The 22,209-nt window shown below is 42.0% G+C and overlaps 1 protein-coding gene across 2 annotated transcripts in view; it reads left to right on the forward strand.

The window, feature by feature from the left end:
• The window catches only part of DAB2IP (DAB2 interacting protein), a 177,205-nt gene that overhangs the window by 12,596 nt on the left and 142,400 nt on the right, over positions 1 to 22,209 (forward strand). Inside the window, exon 1 of one of the 2 annotated variants that reach the window (XM_090121080.1) lies at positions 17,277 to 17,402. The exons of the other annotated variant lie outside the window; for it this stretch is intronic. The gene's annotated coding sequence lies outside the window, so the exon portion shown is untranslated. Of the gene's footprint in view, positions 1 to 17,276; positions 17,403 to 22,209 lie in introns of those variants that run through there. 2 annotated transcript variants of the gene reach the window in all.

Genomic DNA, 22,209 nt, shown 5'->3' on the forward strand with positions numbered 1-22,209 from the left:
TCATCGTGGAGATCAATTTTGCCAGCTGATATCATCTCTGACAAAACATCCCTATTTCAGTTCAATTCTTGTTTATAATTGGAAGTAATTAAACGGGACGATCACTCAGAATCTTAGCTCCTTTTCTGAAGGATAACATCCTTCTAAAATATTTCAGTAGATCCTGAAAGAAGAATTCTCTTTCTTACAAGTTCATTGAGGCCTTTCTGATTGTTTCCTACTGGCTTTTTTGAATACATTCATACCAGTTGTGCTGACTGTGCCTCAGTTTGCAAAACATTCATGTTGCTACCAAGGATGATTTCAGCATTTTACTATTAGCCACTGATGGGGTTCCAAGTAGCCACTGCACTACTTGTTTTGTAACTTAAGGATTTGGAGTATGAGGTTGAAATGTGTTATTTTCAATAAGGCAGCCATGAACTGTGTAGCACTCAGCAGGGCAGGAACAGGAATGCAGAGCAGCAGCTCTCTGAGCTTCCTCAGCAGTCAGTGCTAGGAGCAGCCGATCCCGTGGATCCTGGTCCTCCCAGAAGCTGCTTCTCAAGAGGAAGTTTGTTCAGCACAGGGCTGGGCTCCCCTGGCAGGGTGTGCAGTTTGCTGTTTTCAGTACTGCTGTTCTAATAGCCAGGCTGTTGTCCAGACCTCCTTTTTCTATCTTGTGTATGCCAGCATGCTGAACGATTCTGGGAGCGAGTGAAGGCCCAAATCTGGACATCTCTCTTCTCCATCAGTCCCTATTCCCATGTCTTAATTTAAAAATGGACATGTTTTTTGGATTATCGGTATCTCTAAAAAGATGGTTAGCTCTACAGATGGCATACGGAAGAAACTCTGGGCTTTGAGGATGATAATAACCTGTATGGGGTTGGGACAGAGCAGCTTAGTGTGAGAGAAGTGCTCTTGGTTTGAACAAGAGCAGAGTAAACAGATTGGCTGATAATGCCATGCAATTTCTGTTTAAATTAGCAGGTCAGGAGGGAAAGGAATGTAAAAGGAATGAGGGAAATAAAGCAGATAATGCTGAATGGTGAGCAAGAACAAAATGTTGCCGAGACATCACGAGAGCAGAATTGATGGAGAAAGTGAAATGAAATTGTTGCTCCATCAAGGAGAGCAGAACTCGATCAGAGGATCAGAGCCTGCAGAGCACTTTGCAATCCTCCTCCAACAGCCGTGTGCTGAGAGCATCAGAGGGGGGTGGTTCTGTCTGAGGATGACAGAGACCTGCAGCAGAAGAGAAGTCTGACAGGGGACATTGCAGCCTGTGCAGACTGACAGGCATTGCCTGGAATCAGGTACAGCTAGCTTCATCTGACACTAAAATTATTCCATCAAGTGATGGGAACTGATTATAGAAATTTATGATATCTCCTAGTGAGAATAAGATGGCAAATCAGGACACTGCTAGATCAGATAAAGTAGGCTGCCAAAAAAAAAAAAAAGAAGAAGAAAAAAAAGATGGGAAAAAAACGTTGATATCTTCTAATCATTCTAATAGTTTCAGTTACTCGAATAAAGCTGGAATAGAGTCTTTTCTATGGAGTCTGAAGGTGATAATATTGCACAGGGAGAGGAGTATGGCACAGGAGGATATGTCTGTCTGAGGATGATGCTGTAACAGTCAGTAGGATCAGCAGCTGAATATTAATGCACTCACATACTGCAGTAGGTCAGACTTGATAATTCCTATGTGGTATTCATGGGATCAGAGAGAAATGGGCTTATTTATCTGGGTCTGGACAGGTGTATGAAGCCTTGGAAAGGGGAAGAGTGAAGGAGCATAACGCACAGCTGACTTCTCTTTGTGAGTTAGTTCCTCAAAGTCAACGAGTGGCACAAGTGCTGTCCATTATGTACAATGAAATATCTTCTTTTTTTTTCTGTAAAGTTTGATTCGTATGGAAATGTACTACGTTCATAAACCAAGATAGTGGGAAACTAGAAGTTTCCCACACGTTCTGCAGGTACGTCAAAGGAAAACCCATACAGAATGGCCTGACAGGAGGAATGCTGCAGGGGTCAGGAAAGGAAAGGAGTTCAGGAGATTGATTAGTCAGGATTTTTTATTCATCAAGGTTACGGATGGCAGGTTTGAACCCTGCACTCACATACCAAGAAGAGCACTTACGCTCTGCCTTTTCACCTTACCCTTCCTCTTCCCATTGATTTCGGTGAAGTTTCTAATTTTCTATGAGTCTGCAGTGAGATTTGCAGTGTGTACTTCATAGCCACAGCAATATCTCAAGAATTCCATGGAAACCTCGGGTTAAAAAAACAGTTTATCTGTGTCAGATGGTTAGATCTATTTCTGAAGTCTTAGCTGGGGCAAACCTAATTGAGTAGGAACAGAGACTGTATTCTCATACTTCTATTCTGCCTAGAGCAAGAAGGAGTACTGAACAAGTGAATGTGAAATCAGAAGTTTGGGAACAACAAAGAGGAAGAATGACAGTAATATTTCAAAGAAGAGACGTTATAGATCTATTTTATCAGAAACAGATGAGAGACATGAGGAAAGAATAAGATGTCATTTATCTTGTGTTTCTCTTTTCGAACGACACAGCAACAAACAATTGCTTCAAAATCTTTACTTATTGTTACGTGGATTTCACATAAAGCAAAAGACCATCCGGAGTAATTCATTCTAAAAAGCCATGAAAGCAGAGAGGCTGCGGTGATCTGGAAGGACAGCAATTAGCTGAATCCCTAAACAAAAAGGGAGACAGTGAGGAGCAGGCAGGAAACAACGAGTGAGGGGAGGAAAAGAAGGAGCAGCTCTGGGTGAGCAGCCTGGCAGCCTTGGAGGACTCAGAGTACGGCTGTCAGAGCAGTGGTTTCTTTTTGTGGGCTTCAACACCGTCTGGATTTTTTTTGCTTTCTTTTTTTCTAAGTAGCATGTGCTAATTAGCAAACAGAAATAAATATGGATTTTTGATGCTGTGTTTCTGTGCTGTAGCTATGCATGTGTGAGGACAATCTACTGGTCTGTAGAAACCAAGCTTTCAGAGGAAGAGACCTGGATGTGCGTTTTCTCTCCCACTTACAGTCAGTACAACACGAGCTTCCATCTGCACAGGTCCATTTCTTTACACAACGTAAGGCCTTGTTCACGCCACTTACCTTGCTTGCATCCATTTGGGATCACATATATTAAAGAACCTCAGCTGCAGCCAAATTTTGCACTTGCTTTTTCTGACCTTCCTTATTTCTGTGGGATTTTACAAACCTAGAAGAATGGCTGATTTCCTAAAGGCCCCAAGGAACCTCATCCAGCCCAGAGGAACGAGTCACCGCCCTGCCGTCACTGCATCCCACCGCAGTAGCAGAACAGCTCACTTCTGGAAGAGAGAAGAAAAGGTGATTTTAAAAAATCTTAAAGAGAGATGTGTACATTGTGCTCAACCAGGGCTGTTTTTGCAGCAGATGTTGTCAAGGATACATGAATTGTTTTGGACAGTATGTTATTTTAGCCTGAATCTTCACAGAAAACTGCGATAAAACTTTGTCTCTGCTCAAGAAACAGCATTTGATTTTCCCCATTTTGCTGTTTGATAAAATACCCTTCAGAAGCAATAGTCATTACAAGTTTTATTTGATAAAAAGGAATTATGTGTAACTTTTCAGCATCTGGTCAACCTTGTAAGATTCTTACCCGAGGTTTGGATCCCCCTGGGATTCTGGTCAGCATCCAAGTGCTTTTGGGTAATTACATCCAAGTTTTTATTAATGATATATCACTACAGCAATTGCCACCGTGTAACATTTACATAACCGAATAGCAAAGAACAGCCCATTCTTTAAGGCAGTCCACTGATTAAGGAAATGTACATTCATTACTTGTGCATCCTGGATGCAAAGGAAGCAGTTGCAGAGTTTTATAAAAGAGCTGAGAAAACAGCAAATGCTTCTTGTTCCTGTTTCTAGGAGACAGCTGCAGAAACATAACAAGGAATCTGCAAAGTCAGCCAGGGTGGAATCTCAGCAGACAGCTCGGTGAGCAGCACAGAACCCTCTGTGTTGCAGACCTTTGGTTATTTTTGCCCAGGAGTCACTTCAGTTTTATTTTCCTCCATTAAACTGCCAGTAGGAGTTTACTGAAGACATACTCGCATCAGTTTAAAGTGCAGAGTAGCAAGAAGTAACATTATATTCTAGTTACTCTTCTTCTGACTGCATTCAGTGGTTGTTGGTGTATCTCGTGGCAGAATATTTAAGGTGTGCTCCTTTCATAGCCATCACTGCGTTATCTAGAACCAGCAGCTCTAAAACATTTTGCTTGGTTTACTCCTCCTTAGTGGTTTCTGTTGCTGATGACAAGATTCAGTGCTTTGTAGCCGAGATTTGGGCAGAGGAACAAAGCTGGTCTCAGAAACTGAAGAAGTTTATGAGAAAGCCCCTGAGGTCAAACATGGTTCAGTGAGTTGCATCTTTTGGGCACATATCAGATACTGAACTGCTCTTATCCCAGAGAACATCCTTATAAACCAAACCTCCAAATGGTTCACAAAACCACACAGCCTGAAGGGAATGATTCCACAGCCACAACTTCTTGTCTTCCACAGTCTCTTGATCCAGCACAGGACTTGCAGCCTTTCATGCTCCGTTTAACTGTTCTACCTTCTGCTCTGCCTTGTGGTGGGGCTTTGTTTAGTTCTGGGTGAAGAGCTGCCACCTTAGATGTGTTGTCATTAGAGCATCAGTTTCTTGAGAAAATTAAGACAGAGGTCTGCTGATTTAACAGGGTACATGTCTGTCTCCTCAAATGAAGGATCCTTAGAGGATGTCTGTCCTATTGCTCCAGTTTATATGATGTATATTCCAAAAAAACAGTCAGCGGAGAAAAAAAGGCTTCCATATGGCTCTGGACAGCTCGGCAGACAGCTCTCTCTTTTCAAAGTTCTTCAGTGGTAAGTTTAAAATAGGTCATAGTCCTGACAAGCCTTGTGCTAGCAGGAGCATTTGCTAGCTAGAATTGGCAACTGGAGCTGCCTTGCTGCTGGGGCTTCCAGAAGATCTCAGTTGCATTCAGATTTGTTAAATTAAATGGTTGAATTGCTATCAGTTTCTGGTGAGGCAGGGGGATTCAGGATGCATCATTTTTCAATTTGTCCTTGTGTCATATTCAAGCACATTTACAACAGACACAGTTCAAGCAGAGAAACAGCACAATAGGGCTTTGGCATGAACTTTTGGAGTATAATCATCCCTGCCTTTGCTGTCCAGGGCAAGATAAGCTGATCTCAATGTGAGCAGACCCAGCCATGAACAGTGACTTTGAAAACTTGCCAGGTAAAGCCAAAGAAACAGTGAGGCTGGTTACTTGGTATGAATTGTTATTCAGCCCTCACAAAAGAAGAGGCTTTGACAACACCCCCGGTAACCTTGGCAGACGGTTTTGTTAAGCAGGTCTGTGCTTCACTAGCTTTTCAACTTGCATGCATTCATTGCTCCCTCCTACATATGAATTTATGTTTCAAAGAAGGACCGTGTGGTGGCAGGCAGCTGTGGCATCATGCTGATCCTTTACACTGGCTAACAACGACTGCCTCAAACAGCAGGCAGAATAATGCAGCACTCGTCTGTTTCTCAGGAGGAAAAGCACTGAAAGTCTTCTCATTTCTTTTTCTAGATGAGCAGTCTTAAATGTTTTCTCTTTATTTTAAATGATGGAGATCTTTCAATCTCCAGCTTGTCCTCTCTCATGGTGTGACTGCTGAGGTGACATGCTGAGAAGGGATCTACAGGAATTGTTTTTGCAACTAATTATTATTATTAGCAACTAATATCTGCTAGCAAAACTTCTCCAAAAGGACCTATGAAATGTATCCTTTCCTTGGAGACAAATTCAAGATCCCCACGTTTCTACTGCTTCCAGCTTAGACTGTATAGCTTAATCCAGAAATATGAACGTGGGTCATGAAGAATAACAAACAGCTCAAATCCATGTAGCTGATAAGAGAGAGAGGAACTGATCTGCCCAGATCTTTACAGGAAGTTAGTAGCAAATTAAAGGTAAATTCTGTCTTTCTCATTTACGATTTCATGTAGGGCTGTGAATTATATATTGTGTAGCTTCATTTTCTCATCTGTAGCCATCTAGCAGAATGTAGAGATGCTCTGATTAGATAGAATGGAATACATTTAATTTCCACTTCCTTCCAACCATTTCAAAATTCCTTCCTTGAGGAGTCAGTTTTCCCAATCTCTAAATTATGTGTTCTACTTCAGCTCATAGGTATTCTGGAGAATACACTAGCTAGACTTCTCTTTCCACACTCATTAGTTCAGTGTGCTTGGCTCATTTCCTGGTATTTGGTCTAGCATAGCCTCTGACCATTCAGGCCATTTGTCTGAAAATCATTTCCCTCTTCACTTCTGCAATTTTCCATTCAGTGCCTGAGCAATTAAAATCCCCAGAGATCAAAGCCCTGGTCTTCCAACTGTCCCTTTCCCTTCAAAATCATCGCATGAGCTGCTTCCCTGACTGCATGAGCTGTGCTCACACAAAGACACATCACAATTGCTCAGTTGTTAGGAACTGTGAATACTGCCCTAGCCAAAATATTGTCATCGTCCTGACTGGCACACTAAAGATGAATTTTTACTAGATCTTTAACTGCAGATGCACAAATAATTTTGATGACATTAAAATCAAATCAGCTCTCAAAATACTATTGTTGAATTCTAAGTAAGTATTATTTTTCACTGTTTTTATTTTGATTTCTTGACCTTGGCTGCTCTGTTAGCCTTCCTGGGTTATTTTTGACTCACCACAAGAAGGATTTCAGAGGTATTAAATGGTCTATGGAAAGTACATTATCTAACTACAGCATCCATTTCATGGGAAAATACACTTTTTAATGTAATTCATGTCAGTTCAAACGTTCATCACAGTGCCAGGTGTTGCTGTACAGTGGTGACTGTGGGTCTTCCAGCATCTGAAGTTCATCTCCTGTGACCTGGGTTGGCTGTGTTAATGAGTCACTCTGTGTACATGCTGATGTATCTCCGGATTTGGAGCATGGGATGGCAGATGAGACCTGTCCAGGACTGCTTGCCTCCTCTAAGTGCCTCCCATGCCTGCTGTGGTCAGCTGTGCTTAAGTCAGACTGGAGGGATGTAGTACGTGTCAGTCGAGAGTAAGCGTCCTTTTTTTCTATCATGTACTAAATCCCAGACTGTATATTTGACCCAAAGCAGGTGGAGGACTGTTAGGAGGCAGAGTGCCATGTTCCTGTAGTCTCAAAGTAGGTGGTTTTGTGGGGAAGGTGGAAAGAGGGAGGTTTTTTGTTTTGTCAGTGAGGGGGAGAAGTAGAGAAGTTGTAAAGAACATAGGGAGCGTAGGGTGCTAGGAGAGAGAATACAGGGTTTGCAGCACTGTAATTTAGACCAAGGCAGAGATCTCAGAACATTATTTAATAGGGGCTATATACTGTGCAATACTTAAAACAAATAGATGGAAATTAGTTTTTCTTCTATTAATATGGCATAATTCTCAGGAACAGCACTAAAGTGTTTTTGTAAGGTACAATTACAGTAGAGTCATATCAACCTGCTAGGTTAATTTCTCCATACAGAACAGCATGTTTTTCTCCCTTCAGCCAGCCATTCATTTGTCCGCCTACAGCTTGTAGCACCAGGCATGAAGAGTTTAGCTCTAAAGCACAAGTTACACGACTCTGTACAGAGTGAGCAAGTAAGGCAGAAGCATTACCCTGGGGCACCAAGCAGCAAACCCTGCACTCTGTTATCTGCCTTTGATTCCTCTGTCATCAGCCATGACAAACCTGAAACACATTAAATCTGCACAGAGTGATCCTTGCCTTGGCTTTAAACAAAAGAATTCTTAACAAACAGAATGGTCTTTATGTCTTTGCTGGGATTAAGGAAAGAGTTGGAATCACAAGTTCAAGGTAAAATTGCCCCTGAAAGTCTGGGTTCGGAGAATTGTTCCAGGGTTGTTGTAATGGCAATAGAACTTCACCTTCTACAGAGACATCTTGTTTTATAGCTGCACATTGATATCTTTTTCAGTTATTTTGTGGAGATGGCTTTGGAGAAAATAAGATTTTGTATTCCTGAGCTGGGTGATGGGATAGGTCCTCTTCCTCAGTCCTTGCACTGTATCATTTACCCAAATTCAAAGTGCTTAAAGCTGGAACTTCTAGCTTTATTACTGTGAGATCAGACATATTTCAGTATCTATATTATAGAAAATTGAGGCACATAAAAGAGTTCTGAATTAGGTGAAGTCTCAGGATGTTGGTGGCAGACCCAATGGCAGAGTAAAGGTGACCTGACTCCTGAGACTGTGGTCGAAGCACCAACTAATGGTCTGATATTGACTCTGTAGAGAGTCTGCAGCTGCAGAACCTGGTATGATTTGCCATATGATTCTGGCAAAGGCAGTACTTGTCCCCTAGCTCAGAAAAACAACTCAGCAGCAGCTCCTAGCTTGGCAAAGGAGGTGAATGCAGGATGAGGTGTCCAGCAGAAGGCTGTTGCTGCAGCAAGTTCCAGCTGCTCAGTGCAGTCACCCATTTACCCCCCTGGTGGGCAGTGGCTGCTCTATTCATTCTGCAAACAGCCTCTTTCCTTTCCAAGACAGCCCTGGGGACACAAGGGAATGGCAGAGTTTATTATAAACCAAGTAAAGAAACAGACCATTGCTGGAGGAGATCCAGGGTTATAAAAGATTGGAGGGGGGGGAGGAGGGGGAGGAGGGAACAGGACATAATTTGTGTTGGTGTGTGAGGGGGTGGGTACTGGTGGCTTCAACAAGGCATTCCCCAAACCCTCAAGACCTTTGCTGGCTTTGGTGTGACTTTCTGCAGTGCGTACTGCACTGTGTCAAAGCCCACTTACTTTTTATTGTATCAATCATTCTCTATGCAGCAACACGAATCAGAGAACGCTTGCAGGTCCTGTTCTGAATGAGCTCTGCTCTCTGCCAGCTCAGCCTAGTTACATTGCTGTAACTATTCTGGGGGATGGGAGAAAAAGGTTGCTGCTACTTTAAATATAATGCATTAAGAGGATGCTGGAAAAAGGCCTGCATGCTGTAATACCCAGCCATCTAGTTGGAAAAGCAGCCAGATGTAATACAAAAGAAGAAACACAGCCTCTTATGGATGCAGCACTAATTCATAAATCAGGTGAATCAGCTTAGGCAACTGCTGTGTTTTTATGCCTCTGCTGCATGGAGAACTGCATGTTGGATGCTTTTATTTGAAGTAATGGAACCAGATAATCCCTTGGACCAGGAAAACTCCAATGGTAAGAAGTAGAAAACATAGAGAGGAGAAAAAAAAGGATAGTGAAAGAGCGTCTGAGTTGCACATCCTCCTTAAGGACAGGGTTAGGCATGTGTTTGTACTGGCTTCTGCATGGATCAGTAGAAATGAATGTGGTAATGTTCTTCACATTATCTTAAAAATCACTCTGTTTACAAGGTTTAGAGATAGACAGAGTAGACTGATAGATACAGGCTATTGCAAGGAGCAGGGATCTGGCAGAATTGGTGCTTTCCTCATTAACCTATCTCCTGGGAAGCTTTTGCAGAGCAGAGAGTAACCTGTGCTTTCTACATTATTCAGTTTGGGGGTCTTTTTGCCAGTGAGAAAAGAATGTAACTTCATGCTGTATGTGCTGTCAAACGTAGCATTTGGAAACAGCTTCTTTATCTGCAGAAAGCTTTCCTAAAGGCAGTTGCAGTAAGTAATTTACTTAGAAGGATATATTTAGCTGTGGACCACATCAACTCACCCTGGAATTAAAATCTGTGGTTAAAACTGCAGCTATTCCCTGGGTTTATAGCATTCCACATGCTGATGTTCTGCTCTCTGGTCTATTAGAATGCATACAAAAGGCATAAATTGGGGTGAAAAGTTGTTTGCAATTGGGAATCTTTTTTTCTCTGTTAATAGAATGGATTGACTGCATCGAGGACAAGAAATTGTTTACATTTTGGAGAACAATTTAAGATAATGAATTAGAATACATGGATTTTCAGCTCTTTAATATATATTTAGTGCTACATTACGTGCAGTTTGAAATCCACCAAGTGTTTTACTTTCTGTGTACGTATGGCTGAAGAACGACCCATGGAATTCCCACAGCATATTTTCTGCTGATAACCTAGGGCTGGAGCACCGTGTAGCTGCAGTGTTAATATCACAGTAGAACTAAAGCTGTGCAGGAGGAATGTGGTTGAAGGAATGAAGTAACATTTAAACTGTGTGAACAGTTGACTGGAGAGATATAAGTGGGCAGCATTGCTTTGTTTTGGGCTCTGTGCCATGCTGAAGTTGAATTGTATAAAGCTATCACAGACAGAATTCAGTATTGCTTCGAATAATGAGATTGAATTGAAAAGCTTGAGAAGGAAGAATACAGTTTTTAACTTCAATGAACTATTCTCTATTTAAATGTAGTTTTGTTATATTTCCTCTTATACCACCAGGAATAGGATTGAATCTTGTTTTCTCCTTAACAGCAAGAAGTTTTTGGACTGTCAGAGAAATGCATGTGTATTTTGGATGCTAACAAACATATAAGCAAGTATTCTTTCTGTCCCAATGTTAGAATCTGGATTTTAGGAGTCACAGAGAGTATCTTGATTCTTTGCAAAATACAAGAGTAACTTCTGTTTCTCCAATATGCTTACATGGCTCACTAAATGTAGAATGTATGTGTTGTATGTATTCAATGTGTGTACTGAGCCATTTGTTGGTCAGAAGGTCGATCACAGCCAATGCTATGCTGCTGGAGCTGTAGGACCATGTGCAGGTCTGAGGGATTTGGCTATGGATGTGCTATGCCCCATGCTATTTTTGCATGAATTCATTACGTAGAAAGTTTTCAAAGAATACCCTGGATGCTGGTAAGATAAGCTTTTCCTTTGGGAAGGTTTTCTGGCAGCTGTCATTCACAAAGCAGTCTTTTGTCCCTTTTATTGTCACACAGCCACCGAGCTGCTCTGAGCACTGCTAACTATTGTGTTTATCTCACTGCGTTGCCCATGTGACAAATATTAATGTCCTGGGAACTGACCCTCACTTGAGCTGCTTTCTGTAAAAGTGCCTTTTTTGCCCTCAAGAATGTCTAATCAAGTTCCTTCTTCTGCTGTCAGGACCTGATATTCCATTATTGATTTACTAGATAGTCGTGGTTTACCATTCACCTGATCTTAGAATTCAGTGTCAGTTCATTCATTCTTCCTTAGTTGCTGCAGGACAGCCCAGTGAGCAGATCACTGGTGATAGCAAAAGCTGTTCTGCAGAACACGCGACAGTAACGTGCTTCAGAACTGCTCCTCTTCCCTCTTGTAGCCCTTTCACTTGCCTGGGGGGATATACAAAGTCATCTGGAAGGACCTCAGTGAAATATTCGAGACCAAGAAGGCTGTGGCTCATTTCTGCACACAGAATTCTTTCCAAGTCAAACTCAACTGAGTTGAGATTTCAGCCGTGTTAGTTGCCTTGACACAAAAAACCCTGTGAACAACGAAAAATGATCACCTGTGGGTGAAATGACTTTTCTGGGGTTTTGCTGAGGTCCCTCATTGAGCCGTGGTTCTCGCACTGCTTTGAACACGAGCTTGTAGCTTGCTCTCCATGTTGATGTTGGTGAAAGGGGACAAAGTTTTGTAGCTTTTTTCCACGTTCCCCTGGGATAAGGGCTCACATAAAGCTACACATTCTTGTAAGGCTTTTATAAATCATTGCAGCACACCTCCCTGATATTTTCTTTTTCATTCTCTGAATATGAGGAGAGGTTATTGTCATCTTACAATGGCTCACAGGTCTAACTTTTTGGTGTCTTCTTTTTAATGCACTGGAATGGATTTGCTTCATTCTTTTCTCCAAAAACTTTTTTTGGAAGAAAAGTGCAGAAGAATGTGCTGATTCTGAACCCATAACCTTAAATTACCCTTTTCAGAGGGATGACATGGGCTCCATCAGGAGAGGGGTGGTCAGCAGGGATAGGGAGGTGATTGTCCCTCTCTACTCTGCTCTTGTGAGGCCCCATCTGGAGTACTGTGTTCAGGTGTGGAGCCCTCAGTACAAAAAAGACATGGAGATTTTGGAAAGGGTCCAGAGGAGGGCCACGAAGATGATCAGGGGGCTGGAGCACCTCCCCTATGAGGACAGGCTGAGGGAGTTGGGTTTGTTCAGCCTGGAGAAGAGAAGGTTGCGGGGCGACCTCATTGCAGCCTTTCAATATCTGAAGGGAACTTACTCCCAGGAGGGGAGTAAACTCTTCATAAGGGCTGATAATAGCAGGACACGGGGAAATGGTTTTAAGTTAAAAGAGGGAAGATTTAGGTTGGATGTTAGGGGGAAGTTTTTTACTAGGAGGGTGGTTAGGTCCTGGAACAGGCTGCCCAGGGATGTTGTGGATGCCCCGTCCTTGGAGGTGTTCAAGACCAGGTTGGACGAGGCTCTGGGCAACCTGATCTAGTAAAGGTGTATGTTTGGTGGCCCTGCTAGGCAGGGGGGTTGGAACTACATGATCCTTGAGGTCCCCTCCAACCCAGGTCATTCTGTGATTCTGTGATTCTGTGATTCTGTGATTCTGTGACATATCAGAGCTACAGATTTTCCTGCTGCACTGAAGCCACTTGCTGTAAGAATGAAAGGCAATTCAGCAGCTTTTGTGACCTGGCGAAGATTTATAAGATGTTACATTTGTGTACAAACTCTTGAGCAAAAAGTATCTGTGAATTTTGCATTTCTTGTGTCTTCTAATTGCTTAAATTAGAGTTTTTATAGCTATTGTGAGCACTAGTATCACCTCTGAATTTATCCTGCTGTGTAGACTATTTCCACGTGAACGAGTTGTTAGGCTTTGAAAGACACAGTGTTTTCTGGGAGAACCTTGCAGACCAAATTTCAGCAGTTGGTTTTAGTGGAATCATATTCCCACACCATGAGGGTGAATCACAGATACAAACTGTGTGCCACAAAGGAGCGGAGTTAAACCATCGTGCTTTGGTAATACAACAACTGTGGCGTGTATTTTTCTAACTCTGCCATGCACAATGAAACAGGAGGATTGCATGAGTGACAGCCAGGCTGTTGGTAAGTTAAACTCTTCAATCAATATTACAGGGCAGTAAGGAAACCCTGACCTCAGCAACACCTTAAAGTGCATTAAGGATTGGATTTGGTAGAGAGAAAAGCAGAAGCAAGGACTGGGAAAGCAGAAGTTGATTCAGTGCAGTAAAAAAACAAAGTATATCTTATTACCAGAAGTATTTACCCTAAACCTCCCTGAGTAACCAGATTCTTTAACAAAGTGGTTTTTTTCTGGATATTCCATTACATAAGTGAGGTCTGTCTTTTGGTTACAGCAGTTAAGTAAAATCATATTTAGTGAATTTCAGTTTTCAAGGCTGAGCTAGCTGAGTGCTATTGAGCACTGAGAGAGATAGGCATCATTCTTCTTTCTCTGTTATAGTTCTCATCCCATGTCTATCTTCATGACTTCTGAGAACAGAGAAGTAAGGAAGCACGTGCTTGGTGGCAGGAAAAATTGGAAAGATGAATGCCAATGCAATGCACAGAGCAGACAGATGCAGATTGAATTCTGATGAATTGTGTATAAAAGCAGTAGGCATGCTTTGGGTGGCTGTCCTTTTCTTTACAGTGTGCTGTAGTTTTCTTCATTTTACCAGTGCCATATACAGGTTCTAACTACAACTCATAACTCACATGGAAGATGTGCTGTGCTGAACGGTGGAACGGAAGGAGAAAATAGATTTTTTTTATGGAAGAAGAGTGTTAAATCTTGGTGGCCAAGGACAAAGTGCAGTATCTGCACATAAGAAATAGTGGTGACAAATTCAGATAACGTGTCCTACGTGATGGCATGATTTATTGGTGAACATCTGAAATAGCGACAGCTTAGCCCTGAAGGTAACATTAGGCCACTATTCAACATCATTTGCTGGGGAGTCTACAAGTAGTATGACCAATATGGAGTGTACTCTAAAGAAATGATCCAAGTACGTGTCGTGATCATCGTTGGAAATAGAATCTGCCTGAACTGTCAGTGACTGTGTGGCAAGTAGAGCAAACATTACAGCGTCTAACATGGGTAGGAGGGTGTAATTGGGTTTCTTTATTGTCCCTAGAACTTTCTGGCAATGAAGAGAAAGATTTAAAAATAGATATAAGCACACTCTGGAAACTTCAGTGTCATTTACTCTATGCAGTGAAACGGAAAGATCCACTATAGCTTTAGTGAATTGTTCAACAGTATCGAAAAGGCAGAGAACTCTGGGGGAATCGAAGGCCAAAGATTAACAAGATTACTATGTAATGGTTTGTAGAATGCATTCTACAGTCTCCACGTTTAAAAATAAAATATGAATGAGCCCTGCGTGCAGTCTGTTCCTTTCTCTCCCTACTGAAGTCTGCAGAAGATGGTCAAGCTGCTCACAAAACAAGCACCCACCAGGCAATAACATGCACTAAGGGAGAGCCATCTCTGTGCAATCACCAAGGAATGTTGGATGAATTGAATGTAACCTTCCATACTTGGAAACAGTGGAAACAGTTCAAGTAGAGCCTTCATTTTTTCAGTAATGAGGAAATTTTTCATAGTCAAGCATTTTCAAAACCTCTTTCATTTTGCTTCCAAAAAGATCAACTCCAAAGCATGGCATTGCAGCAGAGGCTCCCAGTCCTTTCTCGTAAATAAAGCTCTCTGTGAGCATCTCAGAGAACTTCCTACAGCACCAGGTGGCTGTTGGAGAGGTGAATTCAGTGAGAGGTGAATATCTGCAGGTCAGAAACTTTCAAATTCTTAAAGTTCTGGTAGCAGATAACTGGAAAAGCTGCAGTGGAGATTGTAAGCCCTTACTGAGGCCTTTTCTGAGACCTTTAATGAGGGTTGCTGTGATCCCATATGTGCAACTACGACCATGTTGAACAGCAGCCTCTTGTTCTGGTGATGCCCAGAGAGACTGATGACAGCTGATGTTTTCCATCTCTGTCAAATGAATGTGCTGTATGTTAGGGATGTAAAGGGTAGATAGTGCTTAAAGATAGGTGCAGTACCTCGCTGTACTGTACTTCATTGTGTCTGATTGGCATGTCTGTCAAGGTAGTTTCTCAGCACACACATGAAGTTACCATGTCAGTTAGAGCATCGTGGTGATGATGTGTACATTTAGATATGCTTCCCCTCTGAGCATCTCCAAGGAACTAACCCATGCAGAAGATTTAATTGCAAAGCACTGCTACTGCTGATACAGACTTGGAGGCCCACCAGATGCCTTGCTAAGTGAGTCAGTAGTCAATGATGCTGGCAGCCACAGAGCTTACTGCAGCAATCAGAAAATGTCTGCCAAAAGAAAGCTTCAAGAAATGTTTGTTTTCCTACCAAATCTCCATAAGCTTCTATTTGTCTTACACCTTTAAATATTTTTCCAGAGGTAGCTGGGAAGTTGGTAGACAGCTTTGGTAGATGCAGTAACACCAACCATTCTTCTTTGTCCTGTAGCACAACATGAGGGCTTGTTTGCTGAACCTCTGGTGGGCACAGCAAGGTGTGTGCAGCAGGTTGGTGCCTCTGAATTGTAGGTCCTACACTTCATCCAAGCTGGGGAAATCCTGATGCTCACCAGGAAAGTAAGATGCAAGTAGAGTTTTCTTATTTGTTCCAGAATAAATAAATATGCACATTTGAGATATTTGACTTAAAATAATAATAGTAAATTTTAGACCATGCTTCACCATATTTTGTCTTCCCTTATAGTTTGCAGAAATGAGCATTGCTCATGGCATCAGGTACTCAGGGAACATCTCTGACTCAGAGTTTTTCACAGTTCATGTGTCAGACAGGAATGCAAAGGATCAATTTACAGCTTTAGACAAAGATCTGAAATGTCTGAGGGGACCTGCAAGAATTCTGCTCACCCCAGACGTTTTCACTGATTCCACTCATCCCACTGAGTGCATTTTTGGCTAACCCAGAGTTAATTTCTCAGTGGCAGCAATAAAAGCTTTGTATGTAGACTGCAGTGAGAGCTGGCACAGGAACATTAAATGCAATGTTATCTTCTTGCAGACTTTTCTCTTGTAAAAATAAAGAGAAGTTTTGGAAGCTCAGACAGGGAGAAAACTGCCAGTGTTCTGCAATGTTTCTATGGGTGACTCGCCTGGTTTAGCAGATCATCCCTTACCACTCACTTGCAGCTGTCAGGAAAAGCCAGACGTTGAGTTTTGCAGTAGCATTGGATTGATATTTATGGATGGATCCCTGGGTGAGACAGTTGCAGCAGTGCATCAGCTACACAAAGCCGATGGGAATTGTTTGCAGGTTTGTTTTCTCAGCTTTCAGATAACAGTTATACTTCACCTGAAAGTTCATTGACCCCTCAGCTGTGCTCATTTTATTGTTGTTTAAAGTCTTTTAGTAAACTTTAGATAGAACCAGAGAAAACATCGCTCTGCGTAGGATACTCCATCTCCAAGCTAACTTTTCTTTTATACCATTTGCAAGATCCGAAAAGTTAGGTCTTAATCGTAGAGATATTTATGGGTGGATTCAGCATACATGAGAGGCTTCACTGAGATGACTGGAAGTTGTTTGGCTGGAAGACCACACGTACAGTTTGTCCTTTTTTGACTCTTTCAAATGTTTGTAGCTTTTATGGTTGAAGAAAAAACAAAGATTGAGTTCTTGTTGTGGCTTCCAACCCAAGATTATGTTGACGATGGAAATTAAAGATACAGCAAATGTAACCAGCATTTAGGATTTAGGATAAAACAGGTGCATTCAACTCAATACCAGTGCTGAGTGCACTCTGGGCTGCTGAACCGCCTGCCTGTGCCTCTGACTGGGAGAGAGGCGTGTTCTATTTTCCCTGCTTATTCATTTTCTGAGTCATTCATCTTGTGCTATAGCTATTGAAAACTGTAACAGAGTCTGGGAAGCGCTTGGCTTTTCAGTGCTGCCTCCTGATTGGCGTAGGGAATGCTGCTGGTGGGGAATAATGTGTGAATACCATCTGCTCCGAGGAGCTGGGAGCCTCAGTGAATTTTGCTCGGAGAGGCACCTTTAGCCAGGACTACGGGCAGGGGAGCAACCTCACTGGGGCTGTTTCTTAGCTAAACTTTTAGTTACGCCTGGATTTCCTCTCTGTTCCCCCGTTAAACTTTTTTGTGCTTTGCTCAAGGGCTGAGGTGCTTCTGCTGTGGGTTTCGGGGTTGTTGTTTTTTTGTGTTTTTTTTTTCCTGTATGGGATTTCTTCTCGATTTCAGAATGCACACAAAGTGGGGAAATAAATCAGCAAGTTTTGCAGCTGTGTATTGCAGCACCACAGTCAATATGGAATGTCTGAGTTGCTTTGAGAAACTACTTCCAAAAATTTGACCTGCTCCTAAAAGGTAAGCAATTAAGGACTTCGCGTTTCAGGGGCTGACTCAACTTACACAGAGGTTTTGTTTCATTAGGAATGAATGTCTCATTTGAAACGTGCAGTTGCCTTGTAGCAGTGCCTGAGATCAGAAACTGTTCTGTCTCAGAATGTCTTTAATGAGCCTGAAGGAATGAGCAGAGTTGGAACAATGATTGTTTTTTGCTCTTTTGTCTAGCAATAGTTTTACAGTAGGTTTTAAAAGCAGATGTTGTGCAGTGCAAGTGTAACTGCAGATCAGGACTGCGTTTGTTTTTGGATTTGCATCTTTTTAAAGAGAGCTTTCCCATCTCTTGTTTTCCTGATTATGGAATCTCCTTTTCAGAACGTTATCTCAGCCAAAATCACAGCTATTTTTCCAGCAGTCAAATGCTGCATTCCACTTCAAGGAGACAAGATGTAGTTTGGGAGCCTGTTAAATCCTGCTCACTAATGACCTGCTGGTGTAGATTCAATCGCTAGAGAAAAAAGTGTAGCCATGCCTTTAACCTCAACAGGCCTGCCACCAGCACAGTTAATGGCCACCACTCTCTCCCATTACTGTTAGCACATACTTAACTTGTTTGGATGATGTTATTTTAGAAGGTGGTTGGTCGGTTGTTTTCCTGGAGGTCACAGTGCAGTCACTCTTGTATCTACACAAGGCAATGAAATTTTGATGTTTTACAAAACATCAGCCTTCCTTCCAGTGAGTCAGACCGCTCCGTTTGCTGTCATCTGTTCCAAGGAGAAATCTGCAGAGAGCATCTCTAAGGCTTCATTTGCTGAAAGCCTCCTCATTATTTGTTTTTGACAAAGACCTGTTTTTATTAGCTTTCTCTTTTACATCAGAATGCTAACTGTAATGATATCTAAACTGAGTGTGTAACTTCCAGGCCACTCTGTGTATTCCAAGAGAAATGTCTAGTACCTGTAGATGAGGAACAGTGAATTTATGTAACTGATACTGGATCCAACCTAAACTTTTCATGTTGAATCACTTTTGAACAAGCAAGAGAAGAGCCTGCATCCACCATAACACAGAAGAGAGTCGTAGCTGTCTCCAGTTTCACTAAGTACAAATAAATAAGCCGTCGTTTTATAGAATCATCTAGATTGGAAAAGGCCTTCAAGGTCACCAGGTCCAACCAACAGCCGGACCTACTGAGTTCCATCACTAAGCTGTGTCCCTTAATGCCATGTCCTCAGTCCCACAAATACCCCTGGGGATGGGGACTGCTCCCCTCCCCTCCCTCATGCAGTCCATTCCATTCTTCAACCATTCTCTCCGTGAAGAAATTCTTCCTAATATCCAATCAAAACCTTCTCTGGGGCAACCTGAGACATTTTCACCTGCTCATTTCTGTGGGAAAATTCCAGGTCATCAAAATTACACCTTTAACAACAAAAAACCTTTCTTCGGTGAAGCCTGAATATTCTTGCAGGCCAAAGAGGAAATGTCTGAATGCTGCTGTAGTGCAGCACCAGTACAGTCCATTGGCTGGCAGTCGCTGTACGTTCCTGGGATACAGGATAGAGGATTAAGGTCTCACTGTTGGTGCAAGCCAACAGTGTGTCTCTCATTTTATTTACAATTGGATATCTTGAAAGGTCTGACATGTAAGACTGTAAATGACATTTTCCAGTAATGACACTTATGGGGATATAAAAGCTGTTTTTCATTCATAGTTGCTGACAATAATAATAAATACTCATCTAGATCTTTTCTTGTGGAATTATATTGACAACTGTAGATTTCCCAGTTGCCATTTATTAATCTGTCATGACCATTTTAACAAAGGGGCATGAGGAATAAAATCCTGACCATGGAACTTCTCTTCCATTTCAGGCATGGCAGAAGGGTTTCTTAGCCTTTGGCATCAGTGGTTCTGTATAAGTAGTAATCAATAATTGTTATTTCCATTTTCCTTTATGTGATTCTGTGTGGCTGCAAAGCATGTCCTGTTGGCCTGCCTGTTCCTAGTATGCTTGCAGGATCCTCAATACTGCAGTTTCATACATTTTTCAGTCTCTAATGCAGCTATCCTCATGCCAGTTTAAATGTGTTCTTCATCCCCTTTTTGCAAAGGGGTTCTGAATTAACTTTTATCATTGTATTGCTGCTATATCCGATCTTCTGTTCCTAGTTAGCTCCTTAGCCATTCTTCTTCTCTCCTGCAGTCCTCCTCCCTGTCCATTTCCCTTTCTTTCCTCCCCACCATCTCCAAAAAAAGAAATAATTGCTGAAGGCATTTGTCCCTTCTACCTGGAGAGCAAAATCCACATGACTTTCCTATAGGAATTTGGAAAATCTCAGTGCTATTTTCGTCAGCAGATTGGAGTATTTGTTTCCTTGAAGATGAAGAATTATCATTTTCACTATAGGAAGGAGTGCTTTCTTGCTAGAGTGGCAATCTGCCAATGCAGTTCCACCATTGTGTGTCTGTAGCTTAATTTCAGGAATCCACAAAGGTTTCTTTTCTTCCACTTCAACTTCTCCTGCCTGCCTTTGTTGTCAGACTTTCTCTGGGAGTTCGGTCTCACTTAATTCACAGAGAATGTGGCTGCTTCTTCCATACTTTGATGCCTGGAGTCTAGATCAGTAGATTTTTAACGAGCTTCAGCTTAAGACAGATCTGACCTACCTAGAATATAGGCCTCCAGATCGTGGATGTGAACCACAGTGCTGAGGCACTACCACGAACATTAAAGATCTTTGCATGTACCTGTGGTAACTATTTCTTTTGCCTTTTTATGTAACCTAATGTTCCTTTCCAAGGTGTAAAATGTAACAGGAACTATTTTTGTGTTCTTGGGGTATTTTTGTGGCTCTGAGATCCTCCGAATAGATGCCGCCTCCTGCGATGATATCATCGCTTCTGGTGCTTGCCAGAAGACCAGGAAAATGAAAAAAGCAAGATAAAATCCAGATAAGATAAGAAAATCAGGATAAAAAATGGCCACCTTTCCTTTATTTAGATCAGATGAAGAACAGAAGCCAGTGTTTAAAACAGAAAAGGAGCAGTAAGAAAGAGAGAACTGCCGAAAATGTGGAATAGTGTAGGGCTATGGACTAGAGAATTTTGCACAACAGTTGTGGGAGTGAAAATCAGGTTTGATGTAGGATTTCCTATTGGAAATGGTGAAAGTTCTTCTCACTCAAGGGCTTTAAACCTACATCCATGCACCCCTCATGGGAGATGGTGCTAACTCTCTGGCTCTGGGGTGGATCGTCTTGAAGCCCCCTGAGCAGGGACCCCTGGCTGCCCCTGCTGTGAACAAGGTGCAGTGGGACTGCATGTGAACAGCCCTTAGTCTGGGGAATTTAGTACTGAAAAAATACAGCCCGAGTTTTATGGCAGTTGTATGAATGGCTGTACATTGGTCAGAGTCAGATTTTCAACAGAATAAATTATTTTCCAAAGAAAGATCAGCTAGTTTCATTTGTCTTCTTCCTCCAACCTTGTCTTTTTAGGTAGCATTTCTTTATGAAGTCACAATATCCTATCTTTGACTTACGACATCTAAAGCAATGCTGTTCCTCCTGTAAGGCATAAAAAGCAAAACAACTTTTGAGCTGCTAAAAGAGTATCAAGCTGTAGTGATATTTCTTCAACTTCATTGTTTTGGCATTTAATTCCTTAGGGTTGAGGCTTTAAAATAGTTAATTGCAACATTTAAATCAAACTTGGTCAAAACAGCAGTGGTTGTGTATGTTACTGTCAGTATGTGCTGCACTGTGCTGCTGGCTAAAAAGGAATTCTGAGGCTCGTGCTGTGCTACCCGCTGGCCTTCTCTGCTTGCCTGGCTGCCCTTAGCCAGGCTGCCATTGTTGGAAGAGGAAGGCAGCTATGTGAACTCTGAAAGCTCTGTGCTGTGCCAAGAGTTACTGCAGAAGAATAAGCACAGAACCACATTAGTGATGCTCTCAGCCATGAACCGAAGGCGTACACTTCCTTTGTAAGAGTTAGTTTAAGCTTCAGGGCTCTTCTTTCTGGGGTTCTCATTTCTGGACACTGTCACCTGGCAAACTGCTGGGGTGACTTGGTGCTGTGGGCAGAGGGAAAGCTGGCAGAGCCGTGGCTGCATTGGCAGAAGCCATAGGTGAAATCTGAGGTGTACTGTAGAGCACAGAGCTGTTACATCCTAAAGGTCTTGTGGAAGGATGAGATTCCTTAATGTTTCACACGGAGATATTTATAAATGCATATGTAAGACACAAGTCCCCATCTACCAAATAAGAAGGAAATCTGAAAGGCACAGCATTCAGCAGGAGCACAATGTGCATTTCCAGGTACCATCTAACCCAGTGCAGCTCCTCTGGCTTCTGCTCCTGACCTCAGCAGCACCAAGGGAGGACAGGAAGATCATAGAATCATAGAAGATCCCTTGTTTTGAGACTGCATTTTTTTTTTACTTCAGTAGCACAGAATTGAAGGCAAAGGATATTGGCACTGGAAATGAGTCTTGTACTTCACTGTGCAAATGCAGGTCTGACAGAACTAAGACAAAATGGACAGTATGGAAGAAATGGAATGGCAGATTGAAGTCAAGGTCTGAAAACAGGTGTGTCCCAGGAAAGAAATTCTTGAAGAGTAATATTTTAAATGTGCATGATAACTTGCACTGGAAAAGAAGAGAATGTGGTTTAGGTTAGGACAGTATGTTTTTCAACATGCAGCATGTGAAATGTTTGCAGGCTATGTCTGTCGTTTATAGATATTCACAGAAAGATTTCATGGTAGTATTAATTGGAAAAATGGTTATAATTACTAATAGGATTAAAAAGAAGTGGAGAA

This window comes from Phasianus colchicus, chromosome 19 (assembly GCF_987193195.1).
Source record: "Phasianus colchicus chromosome 19, bPhaCol1.hap1.1, whole genome shotgun sequence".
In the NCBI taxonomy this organism is placed as follows: Eukaryota; Metazoa; Chordata; class Aves; order Galliformes; family Phasianidae; genus Phasianus; species Phasianus colchicus.